We start from the raw sequence: 21,954 nt of genomic DNA, 5'->3' as shown, positions 1-21,954 counted from the left end.
ATGTTTGGCGTAAAAGCAACACAGCTCATCATCCTGAACACACCATCCCCACTGTCAAACATGGTGGTGGCAGCATCATGGTTTGGGCCTGCTTTTCCTCAGCAGGGACAGGGAAGATGGTTAAAATTGATGGGAAGATGGATGGAGCCAAATACAGGACCATTCTGGAAGAAAACCTGATGGAGTCTGCAAAAGACTTGAGACTGGGAAGGAGATTTGTCTTCCAACAAGACAATACTCCAAAACATAAAGCAAAATCTACAATGGAATGGTTCACAAATAAACATATCCAGGTGTTAGAATGGCCAAGTCAAAGTCCAGACCTGAATCCAATCGAGAATCTGTGGAAAGAACTGAAAACTGGTGTTCTCAAACGCTCTCCATCCAGCCTCACTGAGCTCGAGCTATTTTGCAAGGAGGAATGGGCAAAAATTTCAGTCTCTCGATAGAAACTGATAGAGACTGATAGAGACATACCCCAAGCGACTTACAGCTGTAATCGCAGCAAAAGGTGGCGCTACAAAGTATTAACTTAAGGGGGCTGAATAATTTTGCACGCCCAATTTTTCAGTTTTTTTATTTGTTAAAAAAGTTTGAAATATCCAATAAATTTCGTTCCACTTCATGATTGTGTCCCATTTGTTGTTGATTCTTCACAAAAAATTACAGTTTTATATCTTTATGTTTGAAGTCTGAAATGTGGCAAAAGGTCGCAAAGTTCAAGGGGGCTGAATACTTTCGCAAGGCACTGTATCTGGATACTGCTCACTTCTAGGGCTGGTGAGGAGTGTGAGGCATTCTTTATGATGTCCCACTCCTTTCTCCTAACTGAATAGGGAAGCAGGATCAAAAATATTCCTCTAGGGGGTTCTTTGCTGTCTCCCACTGCCAGTAAATGAGAAAGCCAATTATAGGAACAGAGAGACAAGGGTTCCTCAAAATTCTGCCTACAAATAAAGTACTGTTGCCTTGGTTTCAATAAAGGAAAATCTGTTTTATTTTTTCCAGTATTCTGGAAAATATTTGCAATCAAGTAAGAATTTTGTCTTTTGGCAAGTCACTTTTCATAGACAGATTTTCCCTTGGGTAGAAGTCATAATATATTTTGTGCACGGTGAATGTAGAAGAACAGGACAATCTCTCATCTTTCAAGATCTGCTATCTGTTCTGATATTACTATGGCTTGTCTTACAGTCTTGGGTATTAATAAATAATAGTCTGGATTCTCATGAATATTAGAGCTTTCATTATATGTATTATTTATATTATTTACCAAAAGCTGCCATTACAGGCAGATGCTAACAGCTGATACTATACAATATGTACAGTACTATACTGTACAGTACATGCAGCATGAGATAAACTCCCCCAAAAATGAATAAACGAGTCCAGACAAATTAAAGGAGCACCCAGTATCCAATTAGAAGTAAAGTAAAAGTGAATACGTAGTCATTTTATTAAAAGTAGCAAAACATGATAATGCCAACGTGTTTCAGGGCCTATCAGAGACAAAAAATAAAAATGTAATGAAACATATATGTATATAGCATGATGTACATATGTAAAAATGAAGGTTAGAGGATAAAAATCATCTACATGTTCTATATGTCAAAACATTGTATAAAAGGGTGAAGTCGTATTTAAAGAGCACACAGTATACATTTTTGAAACCTAATAAAAACTTTGTTTGATAATAATGCCGTCAGATAGCAGCCATCTGAGCATTTAAGTTACTATTAAAGGTGCCAATCCTCAAATTGTTACATAGAATTTATTGAGAGGTTGGGAAGGAAGGATTTTCCGGCACATAAATTTTTCTTAGAAAAAATTTCAATTTTATTCAAATAACATAACACAGAGAGCAAACACACAAAACATAAAACAAAACAGAAACAAAATTGTTGATTAAAAAGTTGACTGGAGCCAAAATGGGTTATCCAGTCAGGAATAGATAACATACAGCAGTTCTATTTGATGTGGTCATACATATATTCATATTCTTAGTCACTTGACGCGACTACATGTACATATTTGTATACTTAGAAGCATGATGACAGAAATTAGTAGTATGCTTGATCAGGTTGCTCTACATGTTTCGCCTCATAAAGAAGCTTCGTCTGGAGCCTGCTTGTGATCAAAGAAAAAGGTTCTATATAGGATGGAAACATACAAAATTACTGATGGTATAGGTAATCCTCAAACTTTGTATTATGATAATGAACATCTAGAATCAGAGAACTACATGCATGTTCATGGTGGCGTATCTAGTCACCGGCTTGGTCAGTGCAAATCAGGCGAGCGGCGAAACTCCATGGGAGCAATGGTAGTGCATCCCGGGGGTCACCCATAGAATCACATGTGGGGGGCCACGTAGTACTTATTGTGTCTATTAAATATAAGGAGGTAGTATATATATCTATAAATAGCTTAGTTAATACATACCTGTGAAATTGATCTGCAGGATAACTGTCACCGCAGACAAATGGTAATGAATAACGAAGGGACAATCATGGATAGGTACAGAACTCGGTATATATATAGAGAGATGATTAGCCCAGGGGTAGTAGAGCCTGGGGGCCACCTGGATAGGGATGTAATAGCATACCAATTAGTACTAACGTTGGGTAACATATATTGTCTATAAAGACTTAAAGAGGGTTGTGAAGCCATGAGTAAATAAATAGGTGAGTCGTGATGAAAGACTAGTATACACCTCCCAAGAAAAACCAAGTGGAGACATATAGGAGTAGGCTAGCACACACAATAATATCTCACCAAACAAATTGTACTATGGAAGCATCTCTCCATATATCACATGGAGGAAGGCCATGTGGGTATGCCACCAGATGTTAGTATATCACAGTCCTAGGTAGATATAAATAAAATTTTTTAAGGTAAATACTATAAGTTTCAAAGGGTCAGAGAGAGGATAATTAGACTTGCCAAATAAGGATGGCGTATAAAGATGGTGTATACCTTGCAATGGTTCACAATCTAATGCACCAATCTCCCTTCCCTCACAATCACTTAACCCTCAATTATCTAAACAAACGACACTAGATGCACACTTTTATCAACCACAAGCACCAAATTTTCAGGGGGGGCTACTTCTCAACCCCCCAACCTAAAATTGTCCATTATAAATTTAACCCCTTACACCTTCACAAAGGAAGAACAACAAATACTTGAACTGGGACTTACATTTTGCCCATCAACATCTATGAATAAATATGAAACCATTAAAGATCTTTATCTTTTTGCTAGAAAACTAACATATCGTTACCTTTTTGACCCAGATAGAAAAAGAGAGCAACAGGAAAGGGAATTGTCAGAAAGTATCAAGCATTTTACTATGCAGGAATTCCGTACACTACGTGACCTCATATTATTACTCGAAGAAAGTACTCCCTTGGACTCCCAATGCACGAGTCAGGGATCCCAACTCAATTCCTCAGCAATTCACTCTACGAAATTCAAACCTAAATCGACTAATTTTCCAGATTTAAACAGTAACCCAAATATATGGGCGTTCCTAACAACTTGCGTTGGAGAAATAAAAAGATGCCAATTAGACAAAAAACAAAGTAATCTTTCATACCAACAATTGCAAACACTAACTAGATTAAAAAATCATCCTGACCTAGTTATAAAAACGTCAGATAAAGGTGGGAATGTGGTTTTGATGACAAAGCAGTTTTATGAACAAATGTGCCTTGATATATTAACCAATGCCAATTGGTATAAAAAAATTGCCTCATCAGTAACTTCTAATTTCAAAACTGAATACCTTGAACTGATTGGATGGGCACACCAATCGGCTCTAATTGATCAAGAGACATATGATTTTTTGAATAACCGTTTTCCCAGACAAGCTACGTTCTACGCCTTACCTAAAACACATAAAAATCTTACATCTCCACCTGGCCGACCCATTGTCTCGGGCATTGGGAGTCTGACGGAAAATGCTAGTAGATACCTTGACTTTTTTTTTTGTTACCACATGTAATCAGTCTTCCATCCTACATCAAGGATACACTTGATTTTCTGAAAACCTTGAATGATATGGTTGTTCCACTCGATGCCCTGCTCGTGACTTTGGATGTTGAGGCATTATACTCCAGCATTCCTCACGAGCAGGGCATCGAGACGATACGTACCTTTCTTTATGAACAGAATCATCGAACCTGGCCTTTTTGCGAATTTTTGTTACAACTACTTTCTTATATTCTTAGACACAACTGTTTTGTCTTCAATGGTTCCCACTACCTCCAGGTACAGGGCGTAGCCATGGGCACATGTTGCGCACCGGCTTACGCCAACCTGTACCTGGGGGGGTGGGAACGATCTATCACCTGGGCTAATCATCTCTCTATATATATACCGAGTTCTGTACCTATCCATGATTGTCCCTTCGTTATTCATTACCATTTGTCTGCGGTGACAGTTATCCTGCAGATCAATTTCACAGGTATGTATTAACTAAGCTATTTATAGATATATATACTACCTCCTTATATTTAATAGACACAATAAGTACTACGTGGCCCCCCACATGTGATTCTATGGGTGACCCCCGGGATGCACTACCATTGCTCCCATGGAGTTTCGCCGCTCGCCTGATTTGCACTGACCAAGCCGGTGACTAGATACGCCACCATGAACATGCATGTAGTTCTCTGGTTCTAGATGTTCATTATCATAATACAAAGTTTGAGGATTACCTATACCATCAGTAATTTTGTATGTTTCCATCCTATATAGAACCTTTTTCTTTGATCACAAGCAGGCTCCAGACGAAGCTTCTTTATGAGGCGAAACATGTAGAGCAACCTGATCAAGCATACTACTAATTTCTGTCATCATGCTTCTAAGTATACAAATATGTACATGTAGTCGCGTCAAGTGACTAAGAATATGAATATATGTATGACCACATCAAATAGAACTGCTGTATGTTATCTATTCCTGACTGGATAACCCATTTTGGCTCCAGTCAACTTTTTAATCAACAATTTTGTTTCTGTTTTGTTTTATGTTTTGTGTGTTTGCTCTCTGTGTTATGTTATTTGAATAAAATTGAAATTTTTTCTAAGAAAAATTTATGTGCCGGAAAATCCTTCCTTCCCAACCTCTCAATAAATTCTATGTAACAATTTGAGGATTGGCACCTTTAATAGTAACTTAAATGCTCAGATGGCTGCTATCTGACGGCATTATTATCAAACAATATTTGAAACCGGTGGAAGCACCAGCTATTTCTGTTGGGGAAAATAGCTAGCAGCATTATCTATCTTGTTTTCTAAAAAATTATTTCCATGTTTTTATGCCATTAATACTTTATGGAAGGTTTGGAGGCAAGGTACGCATAAAATTGCTACTTGGATTGAGATGCTCTCTTTAGAGTGAGGGATGTATTGCCAGAGACCGTGACCATTGATAATTCTGCTCTTTTGTTTTTTTTTTTTTTTTTTTTTTTTTTATACATTTTTTTTTTTTTTTTCATTTATAACACATGTATTTTGTTCTTGATCCTTTACATTACGTCTTGGGGTCTTTCTGTAACTCATAGATTGATAAATCATCACTCCTGCTACCTCTCTAATCAGATCGAGTGATTTCTTCTGATCGGGTAAGAAACACTTTCCTATTTTTCAATATGGATTTTATTGGTAATGCATGGACGGGTTACATGACGGAGATTGAGTCCACATGTAATGTTCCAGTCAAGGAAGACCTTAGTTTAAACCAATATATAAACACAGTCAGAAAATTGCTCAAAAAAAAGTCCAATTTGTATTGGCATATTGAATTCTTTCTAAAATACATTCAGGCAAATATTTGCCCCATAGGTCTTAGAATCCACCTCTTCCCCACGTTTGATAATGTTTCTAGTGAATTTAAAACTCACTGGGAACATATTCTGACCAAATGTAGTATAGACTTATGCCAGTTATTAGTTTCACAATATAAGCTGGACTTAACAGCACTAGACACTGAACTATCGCTTCTATACACCAAGAACGAAAATATCAAAAAACATGGACAATATGAACAAAAATGGAAGGAAGTGAAGGACTATGGCATAAAACTAAACCGAGATATCATTTTTAAGAAACAGACTAAATTTTTAAAAGATAGAATGGCCTTCACGGAAGGCTATGCCTACAAATGGCCAGGATCAGGGGGCTCACGAAGGCCGCGCCATTCGCGCGGCCCCCGTGAACCCTTCAAACATCCTGAGTCAAAAGAAACTGACTGTGAATCTGACTCATCATCAGTATCTATCCAGTCCGGTCTCTCTAGAACGTCCAATCAGTCCAATTTGGACGCTAGACCAAGAACGGACTCAAATGTGCGTAAACGTAGCCAACAAGAAAATGGACACTACACACCTCGATCTAAAAAACCACCAGAGGGACACCTGAAATTCCAACACTCCACGGGAACCACAAGTCTAGGACACTCCCGAAAATCACTTAGCACTAATACAGTAGACTTTATGGAAGCACCAGACCCATATTTAGGGGGGCTGGCCCTTCAGGCTGCCCAAATGTTACAACCCACACAAAATACAATTGCGAATACATCAGCCATACAAGGCTCTATCACCAATTCACAAGTTCAAAGTTCACAATCTAATGCACCAATCTCCCTTCCCTCACAATCACTTAACCCTCAATTATCTAAACAAACGACACTAGATGCACACTTTTATCAACCACAAGCACCAAATTTTCAGGGGGGGCTACTTCTCAACCCCCCAACCTAAAATTGTCCATTATAAATTTAACCCCTTACACCTTCACAAAGGAAGAACAACAAATACTTGAACTGGGACTTACATTTTGCCCATCAACATCTATGAATAAATATGAAACCATTAAAGATCTTTATCTTTTTGCTAGAAAACTAACATATCGTTACCTTTTTGACCCAGATAGAAAAAGAGAGCAACAGGAAAGGGAATTGTCAGAAAGTATCAAGCATTTTACTATGCAGGAATTCCGTACACTACGTGACCTCATATTATTACTCGAAGAAAGTACTCCCTTGGACTCCCAATGCCCGAGTCAGGGATCCCAACTCAATTCCTCAGCAATTCACTCTACGAAATTCAAACCTAAATCGACTAATTTTCCAGATTTAACCAGTAACCCAAATATATGGGCGTTCCTAACAACTTGCGTTGGAGAAATAAAAAGATGCCAATTAGACAAAAAACAAAGTAATCTTTCATACCAACAATTGCAAACACTAACTAGATTAAAAAATCATCCTGACCTAGTTATAAAAACGTCAGATAAAGGTGGGAATGTGGTTTTGATGACAAAGCAGTTTTATGAACAAATGTGCCTTGATATATTAACCAATGCCAATTGGTATAAAAAAATTGCCTCATCAGTAACTTCTAATTTCAAAACTGAATACCTTGAACTGATTGGATGGGCACACCAATCGGCTCTAATTGATCAAGAGACATATGATTTTTTGAATAACCGTTTTCCCAGACAAGCTACGTTCTACGCCTTACCTAAAACACATAAAAATCTTACATCTCCACCTGGCCGACCCATTGTCTCGGGCATTGGGAGTCTGACGGAAAATGCTAGTAGATACCTTGACTTTTTTTTGTTACCACATGTAATCAGTCTTCCATCCTACATCAAGGATACACTTGATTTTCTGAAAACCTTGAATGATATGGTTGTTCCACTCGATGCCCTGCTCGTGACTTTGGATGTTGAGGCATTATACTCCAGCATTCCTCACGAGCAGGGCATCGAGACGATACGTACCTTTCTTTATGAACAGAATCATCGAACCTGGCCTTTTTGCGAATTTTTGTTACAACTACTTTCTTATATTCTTAGACACAACTGTTTTGTCTTCAATGGTTCCCACTACCTCCAGGTACAGGGCGTAGCCATGGGCACATGTTGCGCACCGGCTTACGCCAACCTGTACCTGGGGGGGTGGGAACGATCTATCACGTCTGCTGATGTTTTGTCCGAATATTTCGTCTATGTAGCCGTATGGCTCAGATACATAGACGACATATTTGTGATATGGACAGGGTCCAGATCTATGTTAGATGAATTCATTACAGCACTTAACGTTAATACTTTTAACCTGAAATTAACAAGTACGATCAACTCATCACAGGTCACTTTTTTGGACCTTACAGTGCATAAATTAGCAAATGGACATTTGAGTACGGACCTGTACCGAAAAGAAACCGCAGGGAATGTCATCCTTCATGCCTCTAGTGCACATCCTCCGGCATTAATCCGTAGCATCCCGTACGCTCAATATGCTCGTCTCAGACGTAATTGTACGTCTGATTCGGATTTCAGAAAACAGGCAAACTTACTTCGTGACCGCCTTAAAATTAGAGGTTATAGTAAACGCACACTCAGAGACGCATTCAACCGAGCGGCAGAACAAAATAGGAATGATTTGCTGTTCCGCAAAAAAACAGTCCCTACTCAACAAACTGTCAAATTCATCACAAAATACTCTACACATACAGACAATTTACGATCCATTTTACAAAAACAATGGCACATACTCTATAATGATTCAACTATTAAAAAATACATTACGGATTATCCCCAAATAGTTTTCAAACGTACAACATCATTGAGAGACCATCTTATGTCCAGCCATTATGAACCATCTAAAACTAAATCTAAATCCCCTAGAGGTACATACAAATGCAGACGGTGTGAGTTCTGTCCCTGGATTGAAGAAGCTACACAATATCCATTACCCAATGGGGAAATATTAAGACCCAATTTCAGGGCAGATTGTAATACCCGAGGCGTAGTATATTTAATGTACTGCGCCTGTGGTATTTTCTATGTCGGAAAGACAATTAGAGAACTACGACAACGGATAAAAGACCATGTTTATGTATCAGCCGGGGGGAAAATGCTCACACCAGTGAGTAGACATATAGACCTTCATCATAGATTTAACCCTAAAAAGGCCAGGTTCTTTGTTTTAGAGATTATCCCCCAAGATCCCCGAGGGGGCAACTGGGATAAACGGATCCTCCAGAGGGAAACCCTCTGGATTGAACGATTAGACGCTACTCAGAGGCCAGGTATCAATGAGATGCTATCATATAAACCCTTTCTATAGCTCCAATCTTTAAATGGCTAATTTATCTGGGGGTATGTGTTCCAACATCCCTAGATGATTTTCTAGTTCATATATAGGTTCCTTGTTTGTTTCTTTGGTCACGATCTATGGGTATATCCTTTCACTCAAATCCAAAATACATCACAAAAATAATTTCATCTTTCCAAACTAAAGCTTCCCTTCCATTGGCCTAATATTATACAATTTTTTTTTTTTTTTTCTGTTCTATTTCATTGCTTTGTATATATCTTCTTTTTTATAATACAATGTTTGTTATTACTATTATAACATTTTCAAATTGTTATCGTTCAAAACTATTACTGTATTTTATATGATGACAATCAGTTGCGCTGATTGATACATTTTATACATTATAATTGGCATTATCAATTATATGTTTTTCTTTTTCTGATTATTTTTTATTTTGCTTGATTCATTGGAGTGGTGATCCACTCATAGTCACGGACTCTGGGCTGCTTGTTATGCGGGCGGCGACCATGGGGGGCGCTGGGCGGATCTCCTCGGTATCTCTCCCTTTGACACATGTGCGGCCAGACAAGCCGCAGTGAGGTGACGTACTTCCGGTGCGCACTTCCTGCGGCGGTATGGGCGGATGTGGGGACACTACGTGTCCCACACAGACGCCTGTTCCCGCTGTACGTACCCGCGTTGTCCCTGGCGCGACCCATGTGATCGCTCGGGTCATCGCGTGTTTACGTCGCGGGGCGTGGCCGAGGCGGTGACGTCATCGACGAGCCGCTTGGGGTCCACGCTATAAAGAGGCCATACACGCTGGCCTCACTATGGCGGCGGTTCCCCATCCGGAGGAGACTTCATGGAACTATAGGACAGAACCATTGCAAGGTATACACCATCTTTATACGCCATCCTTATTTGGCAAGTCTAATTATCCTCTCTCTGACCCTTTGAAACTTATAGTATTTACCTTAAAAAATTTTATTTATATCTACCTAGGACTGTGATATACTAACATCTGGTGGCATACCCACATGGCCTTCCTCCATGTGATATATGGAGAGATGCTTCCATAGTACAATTTGTTTGGTGAGATATTATTGTGTGTGCTAGCCTACTCCTATATGTCTCCACTTGGTTTTTCTTGGGAGGTGTATACTAGTCTTTCATCACGACTCACCTATTTATTTACTCATGGCTTCACAACCCTCTTTAAGTCTTTATAGACAATATATGTTACCCAACGTTAGTACTAATTGGTATGCTATTACATCCCTATCCAGGTGGCCCCCAGGCTCTACTACCCCTGGGCTAATCATCTCTCTATATATATACCGAGTTCTGTACCTATCCATGATTGTCCCTTCGTTATTCATTACCATTTGTCTGCGGTGACAGTTATCCTGCAGATCAATTTCACAGGTATGTATTAACTAAGCTATTTATAGATATATATACTACCTCCTTATATTTAATAGACACAATAAGTACTACGTGGCCCCCCACATGTGATTCTATGGGTGACCCCCGGGATGCACTACCATTGCTCCCATGGAGTTTCGCCGCTCGCCTGATTTGCACTGACCAAGCCGGTGACTAGATACGCCACCATGAACATGCATGTAGTTCTCTGATTCTAGATGTTCATTATCATAATACAAAGTTTGAGGATTACCTATACCATCAGTAATTTTGTATGTTTCCATCCTATATAGAACCTTTTTCTTTGATCACAAGCAGGCTCCAGACGAAGCTTCTTTATGAGGCGAAACATGTAGAGCAACCTGATCAAGCATACTACTAATTTCTGTCATCATGCTTCTAAGTATACAAATATGTACATGTAGTCGCGTCAAGTGACTAAGAATATGAATATATGTATGACCACATCAAATAGAACTGCTGTATGTTATCTATTCCTGACTGGATAACCCATTTTGGCTCCAGTCAACTTTTTAATCAACAATTTTGTTTCTGTTTTGTTTTATGTTTTGTGTGTTTGCTCTCTGTGTTATGTTATTTGAATAAAATTGAAATTTTTTCTAAGAAAAATTTATGTGCCGGAAAATCCTTCCTTCCCAACCTCTCAATAAATCCTAATAAAAACTTTAACATTTTAAAAATTTCGTTTTTATTAGGTTTTAAATATATACACTCTATGCTCTTTAAATACAGCTTCACACTTTTATACGATGTTTTGACATATAAGACATGTAAATGATTTTTATCCACTAACCTTTATTTTTACATTTTACATCATGCTATATACATATATGTTGCTGTACATTTTTATTTTTTGTCTCTGATAGCCCTGAAGAAGGGGGAGTCTTTGTTTCCCAGAAACGCATTGGCTTTATTATGTTTTTCTAGTTTCAATAAAAATGGCTACATAGTCACCTTTACTTTACTTCTAATTGGATACAGGGCACTCATTTTACCTACCCTCACAAGTATATGTGGAAACTACCTTGAGGCTGTACCCAGAGGTAGCAGCCCAAGCCCCTCCAAGGGCTCACCGCCACCTTTTTGCTAAGTATGGGCCGGATTTATCGAGAGTGTACTCTCCCAACCTGCACCCACCATCACCCACTCACAGACCCTGAATTGAGTTAGTCAGTCCAGCTCAATCTCCAACCTTTGAGACAAATAATCTGGCAACTTTGGCATTTCCCAAAGAATGTACTAGTGCTCATTCAGCTCTGTGTTTAAAAACGTAACTCTAGCTAATGATGTATTAACTATATTAGTAAGCCCAGAACTGTAATAATTAGGGTCTTTTATATCTGCCTAAAAATCATCTTTAATGGATCAGGAAGCACTAAATGAAAAAGAACTACAGTATATATGCAAAATTATCAATACCAATTGAATATTGGTACAATGAGTGTTAATTTGAACTGCCATGCTAGGCAAAAAAAAGGCAGTAACATTCCAGTTGCTAGCTTCCTTCTCTAGAATTGCTGAGCACTATATTATTTTCTATACCAATTTTGGTTGAATATGAACATTTGCTAGTGAATGTTTAAAAGTAGGTTAGCTTGCTGCCAGTTATGTGTCTAGCAGTTGTTTAGGCTTCATGTACACATAGCCTACTTTGACTGCACCGTTATTTTACTGTGATTTTGTCACCTTTTGTGGCCGGTGGTCAAAAAGTTTTTATCCTGAATGCGTTTAGGAGAGGGAGGTTGAAGCTCCCCCAGCCATAGCAACGCCTAAACTCTGCTAAAAACATATGTGTACATGGACACATAGGCTTTTATGGAGTTGAGGTAAGGAGCTTTGGCAAAAAGAACACCAAAAGCTCCTAAACTCAAGTTTAGGAGCTGTAGCATACATAAATCCTTAAAGTACAGAAGCTTCTTTTAGAAGCTATAGTGTGGCGAGCAAAGTGTGCCAAAAGGAGCTGTCCAAAGTGCTGAAACTGAGTTTATGCAGAATTGCAACACTTTCCAGACATAGCAGAGTACCAGGTATGCAGGCTAGTATACCCATGTCAAGGAGACTAACTTGTATGCTCCTATGTATTGACGGATGCATTAAAAGCAAAATGTTGACCCAAAGTTGATGATGATGCCAGGAATGGAAAGGTGGTAGCTTATGTCCAGTGTATGTGTTGCCCATGAGTGACAAGGCAGTGAGTACACCCTCTCTGGTGAACAGTTTCTTTGACCCCTTATCTGTGCACCATATAAGTCACTATGTATAGGTTAAACATAAAACAGGTAAAAAAAGCTTTAATATATTCAATTGGCTTAAATGTATCCAGCAGCATGCCAGATGTCCATCTTGACATCTCATTTTTCTGCATACTTCGCTGAAAGTCTATATAAAAACTCAAGATTAAGGCCAGTGAACATATATTATTCACAACAAAAGGTCAGAAAGATTAATTAGTATATGTTAGAGGCTAACATAACTCACCTCATCAGGGCTGGGAGAAAAAATAATAAAGAAAAAACAAAAAAAAAATAACATTGGCCTAAAAAAAAAAATTTATATGGACAAATTGCATGTAAACATATAGAAAACTGAATCGCAAGTCATTTACAATATATTTTTATTCATCCTTATATATTTATACAGTATGTTACTGTACAATTTTTAGGTCATTTTTTGTATGGTATTAGATTGTTATTTACAGTATATTATTCTGTCTCCTAGCCCTGATTAATTGAGATTGGTGTTGGCTATATTTTCTGACCTTTTGTTTTGAATAATAAAAATTCAGCAGACTTACTTTTCAGTTGTGGTGCTCACATACTTTGATACAGACTTTCAGATCCCCTGGAGCATCACGGCTGATGGAGAGCAACACGCTTTTTACCACTACATACATCACTGGGCTCCCTAATGAAAGCAGTAGTTTCTTATGACGTCACTAACACCATATTTAATATATCTCCAATCTAGTGAGCAGTTGTTTGATGTTGCATGCTGGAGCAACAACCAGTATATTGAAATTTTGACTTTCAGACTAAAATCCTAATTTTCAGTATGTTGAAGCTGACAAACATAAGGTGTCTGGTTGTGTTAGGCGTTTTGTGATGTTCACTTTATATTGCACAGTATATAGGTACCCATACCTACTGTATATAGCATTTGCATGTTTTTGGACCCTCCTCCACCCCAGGACATCTACTGTAGCCCTTTAACTTGGTCTGTCCTGCTCTCTTGTAGATGGTAGTCAGCTTCTTCTTTCTAGATCCTATAGCTAGGATGCTGACGATAAACACTGCAAGTTGGTTGGCTGTCCAAGGATGGACAATTTGGCCCAGGAGACGACCTAGCATGATTAATCCCCACCCAGAGAGGAGGGCTATCGAGAGGCTGAGTTATGCTAAATATAGGGTAAACCAATGAGAATAGCCCTATACAAGGCTATGGGAGATGGGTCTATATGAGGAAAGGTGAGAGAGAGTGACTTCCTGTTTGGCATGGGAGAGCGAGAGGCATCACTAAGGGTAATTATGAAGGATTAAGGGTTACATTGCATATTCTCTTGGGGTCGGTCATAGTGTGTTTGTATATGAGTATACACTCTATGCATTGTATTTGTTCAGTTAAACTAGGAATATTTTACATTTTTTAGTATGTACACTAGTTAGATTGTTGTAAATTAAGTAGGCTTTTCAACCTATATACAAATAAATAATTGCTGTGTTAAAGTTTTCATTCACAGTCATAGAACTCTCATTATTAACCCAAATATTGTCTGAGATAAATTAACTCTCATATTGTTCGGGTAACAGTGTGCACTGGCTCATTATGGCTAATGATGTTATAGCCATAGGGTCCTGCAGTTGGCTACTTTTACTAGCAAATACATTGTTTTTAGTTTTTGAAGAATAGTTTTTTTTTTGCTGTCTGGATGTCATTGGGAAGATTTGCCCTCACTTACTGTCTAAGAGGCACAACAGGAAACAAGAGTATGTCTTTCCAAAGAAAAAAATACCATAACAAACAAGGAGGGTGAATCACTACAGTGGGCTTAAAGGAGTTTTTCATAATCCCAAAGTGAAGAAAAAAAGTTCTTCCATCCCAAAATGAATGCCTAGGTGGCGACAATGATGTCCTATGCTCATGTAAGTAAATGCAGTGTCAATAAAATTTTTTAGCAATCATAAACTTGTGGAAAAAGTCGCCATTGTGCTAATTATTGCCCTCGTCAACCTGACCTAATCTTATCTTAATGTTATGTTAACAATTTATGCAAACCATTTTTTCCCCCTGTGTGCCATCACAGCATAGCGTCGAAAGGAGAATAAAGCTCTTCTAAAGTAAAACGTATAGTTTTACTTTGAACTTTTTATTTTGCTACATAATAATTGGACTAATGTGATATCACTTTTATCAGCAGACTTTAAAGAAAAAAATTGATTGAGGCATAGATGCACTTTCATGGTACCGATAGAAAAATTACGGTAAGTCATTTATATGTAAAAATAGGATTTTTATACAAAATTATATTTAAAATAATTATCTAAAACATTAAAAGTCCATCTATGCCTCGATCAATTTTTTCTTTCGTGTCATGTAGGACGTAGGTACATTACATACTAGTTCATTCTATTCAGCACCTCCCCATGTTTATCAGCAGACTTTGTTGAATATGCTTTGCAGAACATGGGGAGTTTAAATTATGTAAATATAGCATTAGGAAACATTAAAGCTACATGCATGTTTTCAATTTTGGAAAAAAATCTATGCATCCGCATTTACTACAAAATTAAAGCCCAGCTGTCCCAAAAATGATGTATAATACATTTGGGTAAACTACAAAAGTTAAAAGCTTTGTGCAGAACTGAGACATTGCCATAATGAAAAAAACACTTGGAGACTCAAGGGGTTTTAGGAAGAAAAAGGCAGAGGGACTCAAGTAGTTTAACTTTAATGCAACAATAGGTTGATGATAAAGTCAGATACAAAAAAAGAGAACATTAAGGATAAAGGATACAACTTTCAAATATTATACAAAATTGGTTAGCCTATTTTGTTACAGCTATGAAAGCAATTTAGTACTGTAAGGATAAAAAGAGTAAATGAGAAGGTTTTTTTAACATAGTCCACTACTAAGTGACAACGCTATTGTTATACTTAATGCGCCAGTATTGTTCATGTGCCAAGTTGCTGAATACCATATGGAATATTGTTATATTGTGGTATTGTTAGACTTGCTTAGAAATTTGATTAAAATAATTTACTTCATACTCCACACTCAGTTATTAAATTTAATAGGTCATTTTGTAATTATTTCTAGTTAAAGTCTAAAAGTAAAAAATAACATAAAGAATGGTTTGTGCATTAAAAATATTTTATTAAATCAGAAATTTAACCAAATACATAAATATGAAAATGCTAAAATGTTAATATATCCACCAAAAGTGATTGTAAAGCTTTAACTTTTTTTAAACTTAAACTAATGAACACGTCATACTTACCTGCTCTGTGCAGTGGTTTTGTACAGAGTGGCCCGGATCCTCCTCTTCTCGGGATCCACGCGGGGGGTCCTGGCTCCTCCCTCCTGTCAGGTGTCCCCAGAGAAAGCAGCCTGCTATGGGGGCATCCAAGCTGAGCCGCTTCTCTGTGTGTCCATTCACACAAGGAGCCGTTACTTGGATCCACCCCCTCCGTCTCCTGATTGGCTCACTGACTGTGAGTGACAGCAGAGGGAGCCAATGGCTCCCACTGCAGCCAATCAGGAGTGTGAGTCCCCGGAGGTGCAAGGCTCTCGTGGACATCGCTGGATGGAGAGGGGGCTCAGGAAAGTATTATGGGGGGCCTGCTGCACACAGAAGGTTTTTTACCTTCATACGTAGAATCCAGTGCCTTTACAACCACTTTAAGGACCAAGCCTTTTCTGGCACTTTTTGTTTAAAAAGTAAAAATCAGTTTTTCTCTCTAGAAAGCCATTAGAACCCCCAAATATTAGATATATTTTTTAGCAGAGACCCTAGAGAAAAAAAAATGGTGATTGTTACAATTTTTTTATGTCACACGATATTTGCACAGTGGTTTTACAAATGCAATGTTTTTGGAAAAAATACACTTTAATACATTTTAAGAAAGAAAACATTATACAGTATAACCCAATTTTTTGGTAAAATATAAAAGATAATGTTACACTGAGTAAATAGATATTTAACATGTTATGCTTTAAACTGTGTACGCTCATGGAGTGGCGACAAACTTCGATACTTAAAAATCTCCATAGGCGACGCTTTACAATGTTTTACAGGTTACCTGTTTAGAGATACAGAGGAGTTTTAGCACTAGAATTATTGCTCTTGCTCTAACCTTCGCCAAAATGCATCACATGTGTGGTGCGAACACCGTTTACATATGCGTGTGCGACTTATGTACGTGTTCGCTTCTGTGCGCAAGCACATAGGGAGGGAGGCGCATTACGTTTTTTACATTTTTTATTTATTCTTATTTATTTCATTTTTACACTGTCCGTTTAATTTTTTAAAATGTTTTATGTAATAGAAATAACATGACAGGTACCAACTCTCTCCTCTAACTTTAAAAGCAAAAGATCAGCAAAAGTTACTTCTAAAAGCAATCCAGCGGCTAATTAATCAATTGGTCCACTTTCATGGAAAAAGAATTGCTGACTGAAAAAATATTAAAAAATGCCGGGGTATGGTTATCAGCTTTAGGCATAAATCACATGGAAGCTGCAATCTATATATACATATTTCACTTGGACAAGTGGACATATGTTTATGCATAGAAGATTAGACATAAATGTATGTATGGAGGGGTCCTGGATGTCCTTCGAGAAATTGCATGTGTAACCTGCACTCCCTGTGTGTGATGCTGGAGTTCCCCGGCCAAAGGAAAGCACATTGGCATGCATGGTGTGGGTAGCATCTTGGAGACCTTAAGGGTGGAGGTTTGGGTCCTAAATCTATCTTAGAGACCTGCAGGATGGAATATTGTGGCCTCAGTCCCTCCTGGGCAGTTGGTTGATGAGAAGATGCCATGTGGTTGGACTTCAGGTTAACTTAACATGGAGAGTATGCAGTTTGATCTCTATGCCTGGGATAGGAAGTGAAGGCATATAACCTTTTAAAAAATAGTACCAATAATGTAAATTTAACCACCTCAATACTGGGCACTTACACCCTCTTCCTTCCCAGACCAATTTTCAGCTTTCATGCTACACTGTACCCAAATTAAATTTTATTCATTTTGTTTGCACAAATAGAGCTTTCTTTTGGGGGTATTTATTCACCGCTGGGTTTTTTATTTTTTGTGATATAACCGAAAAAATAACGAACATTTTTAAAAAAAAAAAACAATATTTTCTACTTTCTGTTATAAAAGAAATCCAATAAAATCAAATTTTGTCATAAAATTAGTCCAGAATGTATTCTGCTACATGTCTTTGGTAAAAAAAAAATCCCATCCCTATGTATCATTGAAAATTGATCAATCCTGATGTACTAACTACCTATCTCATTTCTTGAGGCCCTAAAATGTCAGGACAGTACAAATACCCCCCAAATGACCCCTTTTTGTAAAGATGACAGTCCAAGGTATTTAGTAAGAGGCATAGTGAGTTTTTTGAAGTTGCAATTTTTTTTGCCCACAATAGTTTGGGTAATGAAAACATTTTCTTTCCTACAAAATTGTCATATTAACAAGTTATTTCTTTCAAATGGCATAGATAAACTTTGTTTTTTTTTTTAGATTAAACAATTACACCCCAAATATATATTCTTCTACTTCTCCTGATTATGGCGATACCATATGTGTGGGACTTTTCCACAGCCTGGCCACATACAGAGGCCCAAAATGCAGGGAGCACCGTCAGGTGTTCTAGGAGCATAAATTACACATTTCATTTCCTGAGTACCTTTCACATTTTTGAAGGCCCTGGAGCACCAGGACAATGGAATTACCCAAAAAATGACCCCATTCTGGAAAGAAAACACCCCAACGTATATTCTACAGGGCATAATGAGTCTTTTGAATATGTCATTATTTTCCACAAGTTTATGGAAAACGTTGAAAGAAAATGAAAACGTATTTTTTTTATGTACATTTAAAAAAATTACACCCCAAAATGCATTCTGCTACTCCTCCTAAGTATGGCGATACCACATGTGTGAGACATTTACGTAGCCCGGCCACATACAGAGGTCCAACATGCCGGGAGCACCATCAGATGTTCTAGGAGCATAAATTACACATTTTATTTCCTGAGTACCCACATTTTTGAAGGCCCTGAATCATTTTTTAGCCACGCAGACAGATGTGTGCAAATGATTCCTGGGACAGATGTGTGACAGATGTTGATCACTGGGATGACAGATGTGGCAGATGTGCACCAGATTACAGACAGATGTGCGCCAGATTTGGCAGACAATGTGTGACAGATGATCACAGAAAAATGTGTCAGATGATCATGGACAGATGTGCCAGATGTTGATCGCTGGGATTACAGATGTGGCAGATGTGCGCTGGATGATCATGACAAAAGTGGCAGATGTGCGCCAGATGTGGCAGATGATGTGGGCCAGATGTGCACCAGATGTGGCAGATGATGTGGGCCAGATGTGCACCAGATGATCACGGACAGATGTTCCAGATCTGCACCATATGATCGCAGACAGATGTGGCAGATGTGCGCCAGATGTGGTAAATGATGTGTACCAGATCAAGGACTGATGTGCGACAGATGTGAGACAGAGGATCACGGACAGATGTGTCAGATGATGTGCGCCAGGTGTGCACCAGTTGATCACACAGATGTGGAAGATGTTTACTGGGATAGAATATTTTATTGGGACAGATGTGGGACATGTGTGGGGACAGATGTGGGACATGTGTGGGACAGATGTGGGACATGTGTGGGACAGGTGTTTTTACTGCAGGACACTGGGGACAGCAATCCGATCCACTTCTCCTCTGACAGAGGCTGTCAGTGAGGAGGAGAGCAGATCTCAGCTGGCAGCCAGGGATCAGTTTGTATACAGCACTTTTTCTGCTTTTTACTCACTGGTTACCCAGATAAGTGAGTAAAAAGCAGTAAAAATGCAGTATACTCACTGATCCCTGGCTGGCAGCTGAGATCTGCTCTCCTTCTCCTCACTGACAGCCTCTGTCAGAGGAGAAACAAAGCCGATCACCGTTAGAACGGCTTTGTTGACATCACATGATGGCTGTGATTGGACACAGCCGTCATGTGATCAGAAGGGCCAATCAGAGAGCCCTCCTGCCGAGCGGAGATGCTCTGTGTCCTAGGGACACAGACACACCGTGATCGCGCGGATGCGCGTACATGCAGCGGCGCGATTGCCCTCCTTCTGAAGGACATTCAGGAACGTCCACTCAGAAGGAGAAAGCTCCCACCCGGCCGTATATGTGCAGTGGCCGGGTGGGAGGTGGTTAAAAAAGTAACAATGTTGTCTAGTGTTTCTAAACATAAAGAAAACAAACAACTGGTGCTAGGAATAACTTTTTTTAAAATACATTTTATGTGCAACTGCTCAAAAATTGATTTCTTTTAGACGCGCGGTCGGTGGTGGTAAACACGGGCAGCTGAGCCACAAATTTACCACCCCCCGCCACCCACTTCACCTTAAAAATACCAGGTGGATGGACATGCTGAAGCAAGGCATTTTGGCCACAGTATTTTTATCTAGGGGTGCAGAGTTTGACAAGAGTTTGACAAAGCACCTATTTTCAAACTCACCTATTGAGTTCAGTGAGGAAGCTGAGAGGATCAGAGAGGCATGCTGACAGTGGAGGCATCACAGGCCAGACAGGGACAGCCAAAGGGCCGATTGAGGCCCTGGGACCACAATTTGCCCGGGTCTGCTTTTAAAGGAATTGCATTTTAGGAGATGTGCTGGCAATTCCTTTCTCTATCCACCTTCTTTGCCTTTACATAATTCATTGTGTTGGATGATACCATCTGGGTTTCACTATGCCATCAATACTCCTAATGAACATTAAGGGATGCAGTTGGATTCTAGTTCAATCATCAAAGTCACCCTTTCATGAATGTGGGCAATTCAAACTGAGTACAGTATATGGAGTGAAAATGCATGTGCACTATAATGTTTATGCAAAGGATGGCAATAGACAAAAACATGTAAAAACAGTACATTTACATGTTCCATATAGGCAGCTGTTTTTTGTTTTTTTTTTGTCCAAATGGACTTTTTTGCAAAAAAAAAAAAAAAAAATTTGCTTAACTTTACCCTCCTACCTCCCTAGCTTTTTTAACTTTAATGAACAGCTTCATTACTTAAAAGGTAGGTTTCAGAATCTAAAGGTGGGGGACCTAGCTCCAGTTGCCTATACCTTTGGATTTAGTCATCTTTTTACTTTTTTCTTTCATTTTTATTCATTCACTTATGCATGTTTTTTTATTGAAGTGCTCAGGCTTGCAAATGTTCCAAGTTCATTTTGCTTACATTTTGTTGTGTCTTAAATCATGTTCCAAACTAAAAAGTTGTCCTGAGGCACTCAACTATGCAAAAGTGAAAAAGTCCCATGCAATATTTTTTGCATTGGAGATCAGAAGCTAGGCAGAATTTAAAAAAAAATAAATATACGTTAAAACAACAAAAGATTTTACGAAAAAAAAGTAATTTAAAAAAAATATCATATATCTCTACCAGAATAAGACCAAGAAGGGGTACGTTTTTTCATTCTATTCCGGGACCATCTTTCTTAGGGTAAAAGTACACTCACAGTTTAGGAGGATGCAAAGGAAACTTTAGACAGTCGGTAATTTTCAAACTGGAACACAGCCAGCCTAATATAAAAAGAAGCACATTAGCGTAAAGCAAAATGATGATTATCTGCCCAATGTTCCATAATACAGAAGTGCTTAGTGACAATTTCAGCCTGAAACAAATTTCTACCCCCCAACAACCCAACCCCTATGTAGATTGCTTGCCTGTAAACTAGTCATGCCATAAGAGATAGGCCACTCTGACCAAAGGAACTATGTACAGCCATGCAACTTGGACTAATGTGTCTTCTTTCACTTCTTGCCCATCTTACATTTTCTTTTGTTTGCCCATCTTACATTTTAAACCTTTATACTGCCAGAAGAACTGAGACAGGAATACTAAACACAATTCAGAGCTCTCTGCTGTCCAGCCACCCAACTGGACCTGCAGCCAGTGTACCTGAACTACATTGTATAATATGCTTCTGGATATTACCTTGATGTGTCTCTGCTGGGTGACATACCCCCACTGAATGCAATAATATGCTTCTGCTGAGTGACATTTAATACCAAGACTGAATAAAAGAAAAATGTGGTCACCGATATTGTAAAACGATAACCTGCTATTAATATAAAATATA

General features: G+C 38.5%; 1 protein-coding gene and 1 long non-coding RNA gene across 2 annotated transcripts in view; both read left to right on the top strand.

The window, feature by feature from the left end:
- CPNE4 (copine 4) overlaps positions 1-21,954 on the top strand; it is a 609,887-nt gene that overhangs the window by 159,616 nt on the left and 428,317 nt on the right. The window lies entirely within an intron of this gene.
- Positions 19,118-20,035, top strand: LOC309557261. Its single transcript, XR_014225375.1, has 3 exons — positions 19,118-19,431; positions 19,466-19,905; positions 19,964-20,035. It is a non-coding gene; the product is annotated as an uncharacterized lncRNA (long non-coding RNA).

The sequence above is a fragment of the Pelophylax lessonae genome, assembly GCF_965119305.1.
Source record: "Pelophylax lessonae genome assembly, chromosome: 5".
NCBI lineage: Eukaryota > Metazoa > Chordata > Amphibia > Anura > Ranidae > Pelophylax > Pelophylax lessonae.
This window is presented reverse-complemented; position numbering and strand designations above follow the sequence as displayed.